Genomic DNA, 16,703 nt, shown 5'->3' with positions numbered 1-16,703 from the left:
GTGCATTGTAACTGTGAATTTGAAGTCACAGAGAGAAATGATAAAGGAGTTTTGTAATTGTATAATTACTTTACAGTCTTTCACACATACAACACAGCAGTTACCCCTCTTCAGTTTCTTAAAGGGGACCTATAATGCATAATTATTTTTTTTTCTCATTTTTATACTTCCATTTGGGTCTCTAATGCTTCTACAAACAGTCCAAATGCAAAAAAAAAACAAAAACATTCAGCCATTTTTGGCAATAAATTAATGTTTTATTTTTTCTAGAAAACGTGCGCTATCAAAAGCTGCGTAATTGTGATGTCACAATTACACTGGCACCTAGCCATATTACCTTACCAAAGACCCACGTGTCCATGCACATTCTCCTGCTGACGGATAACAGAGATTCATGGCTTTATTTTATTTTTGAGGTCACAGTCACATTGCCGAAGACAGTACTAGTTTGCATGAATCAATTCACCACAGCCTGCTTTGAGAACTTACATCAGTACACTTCAGGATTTGCAGAAAGACTGTGAAGAAAAATTCAGTCCCTACTGTTTGTAGCAAATCTGTAGATGCCAGAAATGTAAGTACTTATTGTTGTGTCTTATAAGTTTTGTTCTGCCGTTTGGCTTGAACGTGCTTGTCCTGTAGCATTCAGCAGTAGCCCAAGACCTCGCTACTAACAGCCTATAATAACGACAGCAAAAACATTACATTGAGTTGAGGGACGCAGCCAGATAAAGCTAATTTGCATAAAAATGACAGCGCCCTAAAACAGCTCATTTTGAAAGGAGCTCAGAATTAGAGGAACTAAGGAAGTGAAATCTCATTATCTGAAAATGATTTTGAGTGAAAAATGCAATAAACATGTTTTGTATAGCCCATAGAACTGTCACAAATTTTTAAAAGGAAATATAATAGGTCCTCTTTAAGTGCAACTGCACAAATAGAAACAGACGAAACATTCTACAATGACAAAACTCCACAGTTACAATGCAAAAATAGTTTTGCACCATTTGTTTCAGAACAATTGGAGCAAAACTGTGAATGTAAGAGGTTTTTGATGTGTAACTTAACTTACAATACAATATACAATTTGTGCACTTGTATTTAAGAAACTGAAGAGGTATAACTGCTGTTTTGTATTTGTGAAAGACTGAAAAGAAATCTCTACAATATTCCTACAACATTTCGCTCTGTGACATCAAATTCACTGTTACGATGCACAAATAGTTTTGCCCCACAATTACCTTCATAGATGTCAAACATCTTAACTTATTTTACATAATAAACTGTAGCATGTCGATTGTTTTTTAGTTCATATGTTTCAATCAAATTTCAACTTTGTACAAGCCAGACGGCTGTACAGAACCCAGATATCCTGCCTTGAGGCCTCTTTGATTTTGTCAAAAATCTTCTTCCCCCCACTAACAGAACTTTCTTTCTTTGTCAATTCCATATGTTTAAAATACAATTTTTATTTTCCCAAAAACATAGCAAAGATGTAGATGAAGTGGAGAATTAGTGCCAGGTTTCCTCCTGCTAAGGCAGCACAGAGGAATGTTTGCAGTTCTGGTCACATGTGTTTGAGTATATGAGGACAAGTTCACCGACATCACACATCTATTGTTGAAACCCAGCTGCCAGGTCTACCAGTTTCCCTCCTACTTTAGTCTGTCTCCATTTAATGTCTCACTGGTTAGCTACCAACCTCTCAAGCACCCAACCTCTCCCCTCTGCTGCTGCAGGAAAAACAATGGTTCAGCTGTGGACTAAAGGCATGTCATGCTAAAGTACAACACAGTTCATTTCAATCATATTGACTCTATAAACTATTTGATAAGGTAGTATAAATCGTATCTGCATAGGACTTAAATAGCATCATATTCACAGAGTGTATCTGATTGCTGACTGCCCTTAAACCCAAAAAGAATTACAAAGAAAAGGCCATACTTTATCTGGTAACCTCTGATAACCCCGTGGCCACATCATCTTAGTTAAGGTCAACTGTACTTATTGTTCTGCTTGGGTGGGCAGGATTTAGGGGAGAATATCGAGCTCTTTCTTTTTATATCTGCAGACCAGGCTGCATTGTTCTGTACAGGAAGCTTCTGTGAAAGATACAAAGAATATGCAGTTTAGTTTATGTGTTTACTGGTCTTTAATTATTTCTTAATTTGGGATAATTATAACATTCAGACTGTTTTTGGTGTGTGACTCTCACTATAGAAGCACATATGTGATTCCAGTTGGTTCTTTTATTTCTGGAGTGTCCTTTTTGTTCTTTATTAGTGCCTTTTAAAAGTTATGAAACTTTGTGGAGAGAGGTGACACCTGGGACTTTGGTATCAAATTAAAATGCAAAATGCATCCTTTGCCCAGCATGTGTGCTCTTGTGTTCTAAGGTATTGCTCTCTTAACAAGCACAGGCTCTCATTCATATAAAACACACACACAGTATGCAGTTTAATGTAAAAATTCACATTTAGAAATTTTCTGTTTAAGATATTATTGTAAAACCTCTTTCATCAGAGAGTTGTTGGAGGTATGAGGAGGTAACTGAGTAACTAGTTGAATATATAGTTTTAGAGCTAAAACCTACAGCAGCATGGAAAAACAATCGGCACACGCTCTGAACATCTGTTACTTAAAGCCATTTAAACTAGGAGTTTGGCCTAGATGCTTTTATTAACATGAAATTGTAAGTTTTATTGATGTTGTGGCATATATAATATCTAATACTTTACATAGGTTTAACAAAACATAATTCAGTGTTTTCTTTGTGTGAGAATTTATTTAAAAAATGTAATAAAAAATAAAATATTTTTTCCTTTATTGTTCCTTTAAACCAGTAGCATCCAAACTTTTCCCCATACAATCCAAAAATGCAAGGTTTAAAGTATTAATAGACCACAATAATTTGTTGGATTTCTTTAATTACCAAAATTCTTTTATTGTGGTTTTTTTTTTTTTTAACCTGCTCAACATGAACATGCAATATTTTTTAATTGTTTTCTGCCTGTTTTTTTTTTTTAGAAAACAATTGTTCGTCCACTCATAGCAAGAAGAGCAGGATTTGGAGTCACTCTTTGTTCAACAGCAACTGCTGGATTTACCGTAAATTCCGGACTACAGAGCGCACCTGATTAAAAGCTGAATGCTCTAATTTTAGAAAGAAAACCGATGTTGTACTTGCACAGGCCGCACCGGATGTTAAGCCATGGGTGTCCCACATTGTAATATGATTTACACAGAAAGATATTACACGTGAGGAATTTTTTACTTTTAACTTAATCCGTATGGTAATATAAACAAATGCATATTGCAAATGCTTTTTTTTTTCGAACAGTGCCTGTAACACGGCTACCTTTAAATGTACCTACGTTATCAATAATACACAAATTTAGTTGCTAATGCTTTTTTACTGAACAGTACTCGAACAACATTCCAATATCTCCTAACTGCAGCCTACCAGGTCACAAGTCATTGATCGCCTTTTTCATCTTCTTCCTGTGCACTGAAACCATCAAAGTCCTGATCTTAGTGTCCGAATTGAAGAGCCTCATGATCTCGTCGCTCACTCCAGCCTCTTCATTGATGCTCTCACTTGAGCGTCCCCTTAATCACGCAGCAGTCCAGCCTTTCGAAACCCGTTGGTGATTTTTCATGCTGATGAGGGTGAATATAAATGTCTGATTTACAATACTGGTAATTGAATTGTGAAAGTGCTCTTGATTTATCGCACAAGTTCATTGGACCTCTTTGAACTACTCATCAACTTGACTGGTCTACTGTTACCAGGCAAAATGTTTTTGGCGGCATGAAAAAAAAAAACATGCATTAGCCGCACCGTTGTATAGGCTGCAGTGTTCAAAGTGTGTGAAAAAAGTAGCAGCTTATAATCCGTAATTTACGGTAGACCTGTTTATAATGAATTGTTCCACACAAGCCTGCATTTGTGTAAAGGTCACTGGATGCTTGTGGTCCTATTTCACTTTAAAATTAAAGCAAAAAGTGCTTTTAAAAAAACATGATTTTCTTTGTACCTAACATTATCTGTAAAAAAAATCTCGCCTTAAAAAAGTGTCCATCTATATCAATTGCTGTGCTGGCAGGGGCCACTCAAAAATCCTTCCAAGGGCCGCAAATGTCCCCTGGGTCGCACTTATATTAGTTATATTAGCTTTAGTTAAAATGGCATAAAGTGTACTAAGCTGGATTTTGGTACCTTTGGTAGTTTGGACAAGTTATAATATGATCCTAATGTTGTCTCTTGTCCAGTGGTGGAACGGCTGTAGCCCAGGTCCTGGACACGTCTGTGTGGTGGCCATTGACGCATTGGTTTCAGTCAATGGCTTATGCCCAACCAGGAGCAGCTAAAGAAAAGGTGGTGTGAGAAGTTTTATACCATACATTATGGAAAGGAGGCTGCTACTGATTGTTAAATCTATATATCTCTACTGGCCAGGGAACACCTTGGGATCACACAAAATAAGTTGTCCACCGGAAGAGGGATGTCTGGAAGAGTGTTGTTCTATCACATAAAATCCTAATAGAATACATAAAGATTTGTAGTGTCAATCTAACAACATATATAAAAGGGAAGAATACGTTGGAAAGTATCTGAATATCTTTGTGTACTCATTTGTACACATTAGGAGGCCACAGATATGTAGTTGTATAACATATTTCACATAATAACCATAAAATGCTCTTTGAGGGATGGTGGCTTCTAAATGTTTTGAACTGCTGAGATTATAGTTCTTTAATTTGTGTTACTTTATTTTTAGAAGAGGGGAAGGAGCTTTTTTTACTGAGGCAATTAATTGACTCAATTCCAGATGCCTGCTTCTCTGTTCTTCTCTTATCTTTCATCCTTGCTGTCATCCACAAGGCTCAATTAATATGAGTCCAGTCAAAAGGATGTTTACAAGATTAACAAATGCCTCAACACTTTTTTTTTGCATATGATTATCACTGGGGCTCTTTATTGCCCCAAAGGGTTTGGCGGGATTGTTTGTACAATAATGATTAAATGTTACAAACGTTTCACACACAGTATGTGTGAATCTTTTTAAATGTATACCCACTTTACACATTGAACAGAAACCGTAATTTTAACCAGAGGAAATTTTATTGTCAATGATGTCACACATGTTGACAGTGGGACAGTGTAAGCCACAATGTCTCCAGTTTGCCCTCTGACATTTGTTGTGTACGAATGAAAAGGTGGATGAGAGACAATGCGAAGAACCTCAAATAGCAGACTGTGGCCCGTATCCATCTAAAATGTCGTTTTACCTGGACCCAGATTAATTGTAATTTTCATAACGCATCTTTTGCTGCATTTATGGTAATTTACACAGCTGGACACGACAAGATGGCGCCGACAATGGCAGCCTCGGAGCTTCGCTCTCTCTTTGTTTTTGTATTTTGTGTGTTTTTATGTTTTTCGAGCCACAGTTCTGTGGTGTCGGGCCACAATCCTGTGGTCTCATTCAGTAGAGAGGAACTTCTCAACATCAGAGAGTCCTCTCTTGGGTTTTTTTCACCAACTTTCATCGATCCAAGGTTCACTGAGCTCCTGGCAAGCGGAGCTGCGGCTCTATATGGGATTCTGCGCTGAAAACGGCAGAGGGGAAAGCGTGCTGGTAAAGCTCCGCAAAAGAGGACTTCGCACACCACTGCCTTCAATCCACCTGGCAAATGTCCGCTCTCTCAACAACAAGATGGACGAGCTGCTTCTTCTCACCGGTAAAAACACGGACCTCCACGGATCAGCGGTCCTCTGCTTCACCGAGACATGGCTGAGTGAAAACATCCCTGAACGCGCACTGCTGATGCCGGACTTCCAGCTGCTCAGAGTGGATCGCAGCGCGGAGCTATTGGGGAAGAGGCGAGGAGGCGGAATCTGCTTTTATATAAATGAAGGTTGGTGCAGAGATGTAAAAGTGCTGGGAAAAACATGCAGCCCGGATCTGGAGTCATTTTCCATAATCTGTAAACCGTTTTATTCACCGAGAGAGTTTTCCTCGTTTATAATAATCAGCTCATATTTTCCACCGCATGGCAGCACTTCTGCCGCGGAAAAACATCTTTCTGAGCTGATTACAGACCTGGAGAAAAAATACACGGACTCTTTCATCATAATACTGGGAGATTTTAACAGAGCAAACCTCTCAAATGAACTCCCCAAATACAGACAGCATATTAAGTGTCCCACCAGAGACAAAAACACACTGGATCATTGTTGCACAGCTTTAAAGGACTCATATCATGCTGTTACCAGGGCTGCTCTGGGTTTTTCGGATCATTATCTAATCCACCTCATCCCAACCTACAGACAGATACTAAGAGCTTCCAAACCCACGGTTCACACTGTTAAGAAGTGGACTGAGGAATCGAAGCAGATGCTACAGGCCTGCTTTGAATGCACAGACTGGACTGTTTTTGAAACCTCAACCACTGACTTAAACCAACTAACTGATGTGGTGACATCATACATCAGTTTCTGTGAGGACATGTGTGTGCAGACCAAGACCTTCTGCAGCTTTGGGAACAATAAGCCATGGTTTACTCCACACCTCAGGAATCTGCGCAGGGAAAAGGAAGAAGGTCACAGCAGTGGAGATTGGGCACGGTACAGGCAGGCCAGGAACAAACTAACAAAAGAGATCAAAGCAGCTAAGAGAAGCTATAGTGAGAAGCTTAAGAACAGCCTTTCTACTGGTGACACTTCAGCTGTATGGACTGGTCTGAGAAACCTGACTGCCTACAAGAGCCCCTCCACCCATCGTGAACAGAGTCGTCTCCTGGCCAACCGTCTGAATGGCTTCTACTGCAGACATGATAGGAAGCCATTCACACCTCAAATCATCCCCTCCACATCCCATGCAGGAACAAATTCCTCCCATAAAGCAACCAACCCCCCACCATCAGATCCTCTGCCTGCACTATAGATCTCCAAGGAAGAGGTAAACAGGCTCTTTCAGCGCATGAAAACAAAGAAAAGTGGAGGACCTGATAACGTCTCCCCATCATGCCTGAAAGCCTGTGCACATCAACTCGCTCCGATCTTCACAAGGATCTTCAACAAATCACTGGAGAAATGTGAGGTCCCCTCCTGCCTCAAACGATCCACCATCATCCCGGTTCCCAAGAAACCCACCATCGTAGGATTAAATGACTACAGGCCTGTAGCCCTGACGTCTGTGGTCATGAAATCCTTTGAGCGGCTGGTGTTGAAGCACCTGAAAGACATCACAGACCCCCTGCTGGACCCCCTGCAATTTGCTTACCGAGCAAACAGGTCGGCAGATGATGCTGTTAACTTAGGTCTACACTTCATCCTGCAACACCTCGACCACCCAGGGACGTACGCCAGGATCCTGTTTGTAGACTTCAGCTCGGCCTTCAACACTATCATACCAGACATCCTCCACCAGAAGCTCACCCAGCTCAACCTCCCAGCCTCCACCTGTCAGTGGATCAACAGCTTTCTGACAGACCGACAGCAGCAGGTGAGACTGGGGAGCATCTTCTCCCGATCCAGATTAAGTACTGGTGCCACCCAGGGGTGTGTTCTATCCCCACTCCTCTTCTCTCTGTACACAAATGACTGCACCTCATCGGACTCGTCCGTGAAACCCCTTAAGTTTGCAAACGACACCACTGTCATTGGACTGATCCAGGACGGTGATGAGTCTGCATACAGACAGCAGGTGGATCGGCTGGTACACTGGTGCAGTCAGAACTACCTTGAACTGAACCCACAAGACTGTGGAAATGGTGGTGGTCTTTCGGAGAACACTACCCCCATACACCCCCTCACCATCCTCAACAACACTGTATCGGCCGTGGACCACTTCAGGTTCTTAGGAACCACCATCTCTGAGGACCTGAGATGGTCCTCACACATAGACACTGTTCGGAAGAAAGCCCAGCAGAGACTGTACTTCCTGAGGCAACTCAAGAAGTTCAACCTTCCACAGGAGCTGTTGGTCATCTTCTACACTGCCATCATTCAGTCTGTCTTGTCTTCATCCATCTCAGTGTGGTTTGGCTCATCCACAAAACAGGTCCAGACTGCAACGAATAATCAGGACTGCAGAGAGAATAATCAGGGCTGACCTTCCCTCCATCCAGAACTTATACAGGTCTAGGGTCAAGAAAAGAGCTGCCAAAATCTCTGCCGACCCCACACACCCTGCACATAAACTGTTCAGAGCTTTACCTTCAGGCCACCGCTACAGAGCACTGTTTACTAAAACCAGCCGCCACAGAGACAGTTTCTTCCCCCAGGCTGTTTCTCTGATGAACATTCAATTGAGTACAGAACAACAGCATACAGATGTTGCAAATGCACCTTTTTTATTAGATATGTGTATATTGTACATTGTAAATTGTAAATTTGTATATTCTGTAATGCAGAATATTGCATTGTACATTGTATATTGTACATTGTAAATTGTAAATTTGTATATTCTGTAATGCAAAAACAGAACAAAAGAGCAAAGTGTACCGGAGTCAAATTCCTTGTTTGTATGTACGAACTTGGCAATAAAGCTGATTCTGATTCTGATTCTTTTGGTGCAAGACGCCGTAGGCTTCCATGCTATCTGCATTGTGGGCCAGTGAAAAAGTAGCAATGGTTAAAGTGGAACTAAACCCCATGTAAAAGAATAACTCCGCCCTCAGAAAAATTTTGAAAAATGCCACCAAAGTGCGCAGTGCCAATTGTGGTGATGAGCGGAGGGGGTTAAGCAGAGCTGTGGTCAGGGGGACGAGGGAAAGTGGCAGCAACCCCCTCATCATCGGAGGTTATAGAGGCTTTACAGAGTTCAGTGGGCCTGAGCCTTATCAGTTTTAGCCGCTAGCTCAAGGCACTGACTCGGCGATGTCCGAAAACGGCGCTGCCAAGGCAGGAACAATTCATAATCCTGACTACAGGGGCGTGTGTCTGAGTGAAATGGTTTTGTATCCAAACGCGGGGGCGGGGGCGGTGGCGTAAGCATGTATCAAGCTGTGCCGTTGAAACCAATAGGAAAATTCAACTGCAGTAACCACCGTTCAACCCAAAGAGGGCAGCACTAAAGCGGTTTTAGGACAAATATTGCAGAAATAAACAAGTTTACATTAAAAAAAAAATAGCACAGTAACATAAAGATAAAACCCTTAAGGCCCAGGTTATACAATTATCTGCAAAAGTTGATTTGGAGTTTAGTTCCTCTTTAAGCCTGAGAAAAATATTAAAAGTTAAAGAATACACTCTTTAAGGCTGTGTATCAGTAGGGTCAGGCTGCCTGTCTGCCCAAAATTCTTCATACATCTGACAGATGTAGATTTAAATTTATTTTAACTAATGTTAGCAAAACTAAAAGATTACTTTAAACCTAAATCTACCAGGGGTATAAATAATTTAGTGCGTAACTGTAAACATTCTGGACCATTGATTGAAACTTGACTGAATGGACCTTGCTGAAACTGAATTGAGGATCCCTGATCTAAAACCTTTATAAGTCTTATTTATGAAATGTAAATGGATGTTACATATTATGTAACAAATGTATTTACTATACTCTTTAGGTATAAATATAATAAATATAATGGATGCCATCAAGTAACGTTTGTCTAGTTTGTGTCCTACGTGGCTTGCAAGTTTAGTAAAAAGCATATTGTTATAAATTAATGTGCCTCGTTTTAAAGCAGCTTAAACACATTACAGTGCTCAAACACTGCCAGATTTTGGAAAGTGCTGCTATTTCAGCAGTTATATATTTCGTGCTTTTCATGTCTCATCCTCTTATTCTTCTGTATATTCTCTAAGGCTTTTTAGATAAAGTGCCCAGTGCTGTTTGTACCATTATATTTTGCATGGCTACGGACAAGATGTAGGTGTGTATGTTTTACGTCCGGATGAACTAGTAAAGCATTTATCCTAATTATGGATTGTCACAATAGTCTTTTTTCCAGTTTCATGGTATAGTATGATTCTATTTAACATTACTCCCTCCTGCTTAATTTTTTATTGCAAACAGCATCTTCTCAATGGGATGTGGAATCCTCTGCTTCTCATTACAGCCTGCATAAAGCTTCAATGACAAACTGAAGTCGGTCTGTGTGTATTTTAAGCTGGATTTGATCCTGGCTTTGATTATTAATAACAGTATTTAGCTTAAATGAAAAATCTGGAAGCGTATTCTGGGACTGTGACACTAAATTAGTTTGGGACAAGCTTTAATATCTTTTGGGAAATAATGGCTCTACTTAGCTGCATAGCTTTCGTCAACGGAAAAGAGATCTGAAAGGTTTCATTTTCTAAATTTGTATTAGCTGTTTCTCATGCATTAATTTATCATGCAAACCGACTGGGAATTGTGAACAAAATGAGAGATCCAAGGTTTATGTTTGTATGTTTGGGTTTCAGAGACATGTGTGACCCACAGGAGCAATAATGTTTATGCCCACCAGTTTATGTTTTCAGCCATATGCATTGTTTCTTCATTATGGTATACCACTTATTTAATTCATGTATGTTTAGTTGTTGGCAGGGTTTAAGAAAAATGTGTTATAGTTAACATATCAGTGGATGGCATCATAGTCTTTCCATCCACCAAGTACACAATGTCTCAGTCTCAGTGATTTAAAAGCATATAGATTGCCAGATGAATTCCAAATAAAATAACATCTTTTCTCACCTCTTTGTCTAAAGCACTTACTTGTTTAAGCAGCTTAATATCAGAGATAATTTCTTCAGGTCACCCTCTCAGAAAAGGAAGAGACAACTATGATTGTATTGTTAAAGTGCAAACATTGATATTCCCAAATGAAACTGTATGGTTACATGTAGGAATGTGTACCCAGAAGTCATGCACACAATTCAAGCCAAACATCATGGGTTACCAGAATAAGATTATGAGTCTCTTATCCTACATTTCATGTCATCAGCTTAATTTTTGGCAAACGATATTAACAATACTGCAATTGGTATTTTAACAGCGCCTCTCTCTCTAAAACTGCTTCAGGTTGCTAATACTTTGGTTATTTTACTCCTCAGTCATTTTGCAGACATTTACAAGAACTCCCTAATTTAAAATTTGATCATAATTATAGTTAACCCAGTTCTTGTTCCTGCTCCACAAGCTAGCTAGTGTTACTCTCTGACTGTCATCATACTTTAATCTGAAATAAATCCCTGCATGTAAGTTTGTCAGCCATTAGCCATGATCTCATCAACTTTAGACATAAAAGTGTAAGTTTCCTGGTCATAAACCTGAGCTGGAACACCTACAGTAAATTATAATACAGACTTCCATGGCTGGAAGATATTAACTACAAATAGATATTTGGAGAAAGTGAGACATTTAATACTTTTAGTCTGTAACTTTGGTATGCAGCAGCCAGCAGCTCTGAGAACGGTATTTGAACATCCAATGCCCTGAGCAGTCATGTTTGATATGCTGCTTTTCTCCCTATTGCTCAGCTTCTACTTCTCTGCTGTAATTACTGCACTTGGCAGACAGTCACGACACATCGACAGCAGACGAATTAGGGTGTGAGGAGAGCACAAGTAAAAGAACAGAGAGATGTGGAGGTAGGGTGGGGAGGTGGAGGTGGGGGTGAGTGTTTTGAGGGAAAGTACCACTGAATATTGTTTTTTTTTTTTTTTTTTTTCCATAAACTCATACAGGAAATCTGACTATAAAAAGAAATGAATCCAGTCAGAGATAAGACAGCGTATGCAGTGTCAGAAGATAAGAACAAGCCTTTCAAAATGTGCAACACCTTTTTGGATTTCGCTAATGTTTTAATTAAGGACACAGCTCTTGCACATGATTATTTTATGCTATTGTGAAAATTTTGAATAGGTAAAGAATAGGTGAATGGTCTAAGAAGCTATTGAAGGACAGATCAAAAGTATATATTGATTTAAGTTCTACATTTAATACAAAATTGTCAAAATAATTACCAATGATAAGATTTATTTACAATCTGGAATGAAATTGATGCACTGGGTTTTATAGCACTAAAAATGTTTACAATGTTTGAATCTGCCAGATGTGAACAAAAGATTGACATTAAGCTTTCTTTGGACTTTACTTGCTGTTGGAATCACCTGGATGACAAATATCCCAGGCAGGGTGAAGGATTTGATTGGCGCACCAGTTGATGTCAAGGAGAAAATGTGCTCAAGGAGTTTGGTGTGGTAAATCATCCAGCGTGCCTGCAAAGAAGACAGCCTTCCACACAATCATATTGCACTGTTTAAATGCCTTTAGGTAGCTTAATCAAGTAGACCAGAACTATAGCTAAATTCCCTAATAACATGTAATAACTGTAAACTCTAAATAAAACTATAATGCCCTGGTTTGCAAATCTTATAAGGGTAATATGTAGTTATAAATGGTGCATAGTTTGTAAAATTGTATATTTTCAATATGGTAGAGTGAATTAAAAAACTGCCAGAAGCAGAAGCACAAAGGCTGGAAAAGTAAAATAACTATAACAGCTCATGATTGAAACTCTTTTAGTTTAGTAGGTACATTATGTGATGAATATGTAATTAATACCCTTGAAAGGGTTAAATGTGTTAAAACATAAAGATGAAGAACGATTCAGTAATTTTAAAAGGACTTCCTGAATCAGAAAAAAATAAATACAGTCAATGAACAAATTTTCTGAATGTAAGACGTAAAGCATTGTGCTAATCGTCTTTGAACTTCACATTATTAACATACTGAATATAGAAAACTTGAGATTGAATGTATTTAGACTACAATATAAAAACAAATATGAATAAATATATTGTACATATCAACTAATGCAACCTTAAACTCTCATTTATGGAGTTTGTAGAAGAGTAAAGAAATCTTGAGAGCAGTGGTAGGCCAACAAGTAGTCAGACAGAACTCCTGTTTAAGCTAATTTTAGCTATTTAAAACAAATCAAACTGAAAATGTTCATATCGGTGGGTTCACACTCCGTCTACTACAGGTTAGAGAATTTTTCACTGATTACAGCTTTACAGAACACCAGAGTGCATCCCTTTAACATTTAAGCAACACTATAACAAACTATCTGCAATGTTTACATTTAACATTTTAATTATTTTTGATCAGTTTGTGTTAGATGGTAAACTCTCCCTCAACATATGAAAAAATCCATTAATTATAACAAAGGAGGTGAAGGTACTGTCAGTGTGACAAACTGCATGAGTCATGCAGACGCAAACAAACGACGCAGTGCCAACTTGTCAGCTGAAACATATTTAGATTTGTATTTCCTGCCTTAAATGCATGCATAGATGGTGGCTAGCTACTGCTTGTTATAAAAAAGTATGGTTGTGTGAAAGAATACAACACAATATGATCACTTACTCATAATGCATTGCACAGTTACATATAAAGCTATGCAATAACAGAACAATAAATTGCTGGAAATGTTTGCTGTAGATATTTTGTCTGTCACAGATAATACCAAACAATACATATTACCTTTTGTGTCATGGAGTACCTGCATATAGAAGAAACACTTAGAAATCCATCATGCCTGAAAAAGCTTGTTCCTGGAGTGAGGGTAAAAATAAAAACCTCATTATTTGCAGAAGCTCTTCTATGCATCATGGTCAAGTTGGGTAGTTGTTAAACAAAAACTAAGCAAACGCTCTAAAGTACAGATAAACATGTTCACCCTCCACCCACTTTGGACAGTCTGAGGTAGCCTTCTGCAGTGCATATTTCATATGGAAATCTCAGTTCTACCAAGAAAGGCTGAATGTACCACAGATGTTTTGCACGCCAACAGGAAACGAAAGATGTGAGAGGAATTTGAAATGATGTGTCTTTTTTTTTTTATACCTGACAGCTGTGCAATAAGATGGAACAGCTTTTTGACATGCTGGTATTTCTGCAGATAAGCACACCACAACTTTGTTACAAGACATGATTAAGAGCCATTACTGTTGTGTAATTTTCATTTGATGTTTTTAAGGAGTATTCAGCCAAAACTGCCTTTCAGATATTTGTTGTGCAGTTTATCTGCAGTTTACTCCTTTTAAAAACAGAAATGTATCAAATTGAAATTGCACAGCAGTAACCACAGTGATAAAGTTGCTTTTGCTGAACATGTCTGCTTTCAAACGTTTATATGTCAAAAACCAACTACTAATGCTTTAAATTACACACTATAAAGTTTCCCTAATTAATATTCAAATGCCCTATCAGTCTGTCACTGATTACAGCTGTCACAAATGAAAATAGACATGTTTCATCCACCAGCTAATTCAGTGGTTCTTCTCTAGAATGGATATAGAAATTTCCTTTTTTTTTTTTTAACATTTTGCAAAGAATCTACGAGTAGTCAATGTCTTACCTGCTTTTGCTAGGACTCTGCTTCCCCTTTTGGATAATTAGGCGGGAATTTTAACTTACAGCTAATGAGATGAGAAGAGTTCAATAAGATTCCTGTTACCATTAACCCAACAGTCCGCTTGACTGCCAAAAATCTTCTCTTTATATGCTTTGCTGTTAATTTGTCTCTCAGGAACCACAAGAACACAAAAAAAAAAACAGTTTTGAAATAATGGTGAGAAATCATTGAAATAAGCTTTTTTTCTTTTGGACAGATAGGTAAGGGACTGGCGAATTATCATTACCAATTGGACTGGAGGACCTCTGTGGTCCAATTGCCCTCAAAATAATTGTCATGACCCGTCTGTGTTAAGTGTTTGAGCTTTGAGTTTCCCTCTTTTCTGTTTCTCTGCAATTCCCTTTTTATGTTCTTCAGTTAGACTTATTTTGTTGTCATTCAACTGCACATTCAGAATGTACATTTGCATGAAATTTCGTTGCAAGGCACCCAATAAAAAACAGAAAAACAAGTAAAAGCAAGACAGTATCAATATTAGTATTTGCAATATAAAAAAAAAAAGAATACAAATATATAAAAGAACTGTCATATTGCGGTTTTCTTAGACTCTGAGATACACAACCACGAGGACAAAGACAGTGTTTTAACAGTTTCAGAAACACGGATAAAGGTCGGACTGGAACCAGGACTGGAGCTTACGGACAAACGGGGGTCTCTCTGAAGGAGAAAGACAAGCTGGTAAACACTCTGGGTGGAAACGTAAAAAAAATATGAATGTGTTCTTTAGATGCGGACTTACAGGGGTTGGGTTCTTGGCAAGACCGGGGGGAAATAAGTCCTTCTCCACAGTGGCTTGAGGGTGACAGGCTGTGAACAGGTTTCGTAGGATGAAGTGCTTAGTTTCTTCTCTTCCAGGAAACTCCACTATGGTTGGAGAGTTTCAACGTTGGAGGGTGGACAGGCAGGTTGATGGGTGGTTCTCAGGTGGCTCCTGAGAAGCTGGGCTTGGAGTTGGAAGCAGTGAGGAGGCTCATGGGTGAGGTGTCGAGGCTGGAGTTCCCAAACTACTCTGAACATGACACAAATGAAGACGGAGACCAGAACGGTTCCACGACTTCCTTTAACGTAGGGTGATCTGCAAGGCAGGGGGAGAAAAACAAGGAGGTCAGAGAAACTGCTTGGAAGCAGGACTGCAGAGAAGCAGAGGTCTAGCTGTTACCACGCCAAGTGAGAAAACAAGCTCACACTTCCCTCTGGGTTTCCCCTCCATAAGTAGCCCAGCTGATTGCTCTCAGATGAGCAACACCTGTGCAGCAGCATCTGCCAGTCACACCCTGCACAGAAAGAACACAGCACGCAAAAAACACAGCCTGCAAACAGCCTGCACACAAACAACTGTGGATATGACAAGTACAGAACAACAGGAAGGAATGTGGCAAATAAATAGTTGTTGTTTTTTTAGTTAATCCTACTGTTTACTTATTTCTTGTATTCCAGGACATTTAGAAACACTGATCTGTTCTGTTAGATATCTTTCAGTGTTTCTGTGTTCCTGCTTATCTGTGTTCAATAACCTCCCAATTGCTCTACATTCTCCTTGCCACCAGCTGCTCCACACTTCATCTGATCTTCTCTTCTATTACACTGGTAATTTCTCTATCATGCCTTTGCATTTAAACTCTGGTTTTCATTGCTCGCTACTGGATCCTACTGTTTGCCTGCCTGTCCCATGCCCGTCTCCTTGTTTATTCCCCTTGTCCTGTTTACTCCTTTGTAAGTTTACCATTAAATACTTTTGCTTCTCTTCTGACTCCCAGGCTCCTGTTTGTACTTTGCTCATGTAAATCACCACCATTCCCTGACGAAAATAGCATGTAAATGGGTTTTTGCACATCAGAACTGTCAATTTTGTAGACATTGTAAGCATGTAATTCTAAAAGAGGTAGAAAAGCACATAGTAGTTGCAAGGACAAGGATTAGATATGTTTATACTTCATAATATTTGCACGTAACTCTTGAAGATGTTGTTACTATTTTCTCAATAATGCCGATGTTGCCGCTTGCCATCGTTTGCAGGAGGACTGCAGAATTTATCCTACTACTAACTATCCTACTACTCCACCCAGCAGGAGTTCTCTATTTTGTAAAATTTTTTGCCTATGAACATCAGATATGCTTTTGCAGTCAGTCATATTTCCCTCTTCTAGTTTTGTTTTTGGGAATAGACTGAAGAAATAAACACCTCATCTGACCATCAGAAGAACACACAAACACCTGGAGGTACACTCAGAAACACGCAAGTTATTTGATTATCAAAATGTAACTCATACTTCAAAATCCTTAGA

The 16,703-nt window shown here is 39.1% G+C and overlaps 2 long non-coding RNA genes across 2 annotated transcripts; both read right to left on the bottom strand.

Moving 5' to 3' along the window:
• Positions 1-2,501: 2,501 nt before the first annotated feature.
• Positions 2,502-12,845, bottom strand: LOC124860213. Its single transcript, XR_007036300.1, has 3 exons — positions 12,107-12,845; positions 4,220-4,367; positions 2,502-3,660 (listed from the first exon to the last, which is right to left on the bottom strand). It is a non-coding gene; the product is annotated as an uncharacterized LOC124860213 (long non-coding RNA).
• Positions 12,846-13,243: 398 nt separating this feature from the next.
• On the bottom strand, positions 13,244-15,565 carry LOC124859796. Its single transcript, XR_007036192.1, has 2 exons — positions 15,158-15,565; positions 13,244-15,075 (listed from the first exon to the last, which is right to left on the bottom strand). It is a non-coding gene; the product is annotated as an uncharacterized LOC124859796 (long non-coding RNA).
• Between the last annotated feature and the right edge of the window lie 1,138 nt (positions 15,566-16,703).

Source organism: Girardinichthys multiradiatus, chromosome 2, assembly GCF_021462225.1.
Source record: "Girardinichthys multiradiatus isolate DD_20200921_A chromosome 2, DD_fGirMul_XY1, whole genome shotgun sequence".
Classification (NCBI taxonomy): Eukaryota; Metazoa; Chordata; class Actinopteri; order Cyprinodontiformes; family Goodeidae; genus Girardinichthys; species Girardinichthys multiradiatus.
The sequence above is the reverse complement of the archived record's forward strand: the minus strand, read 5'-3'. Positions and strand labels throughout refer to the sequence as shown.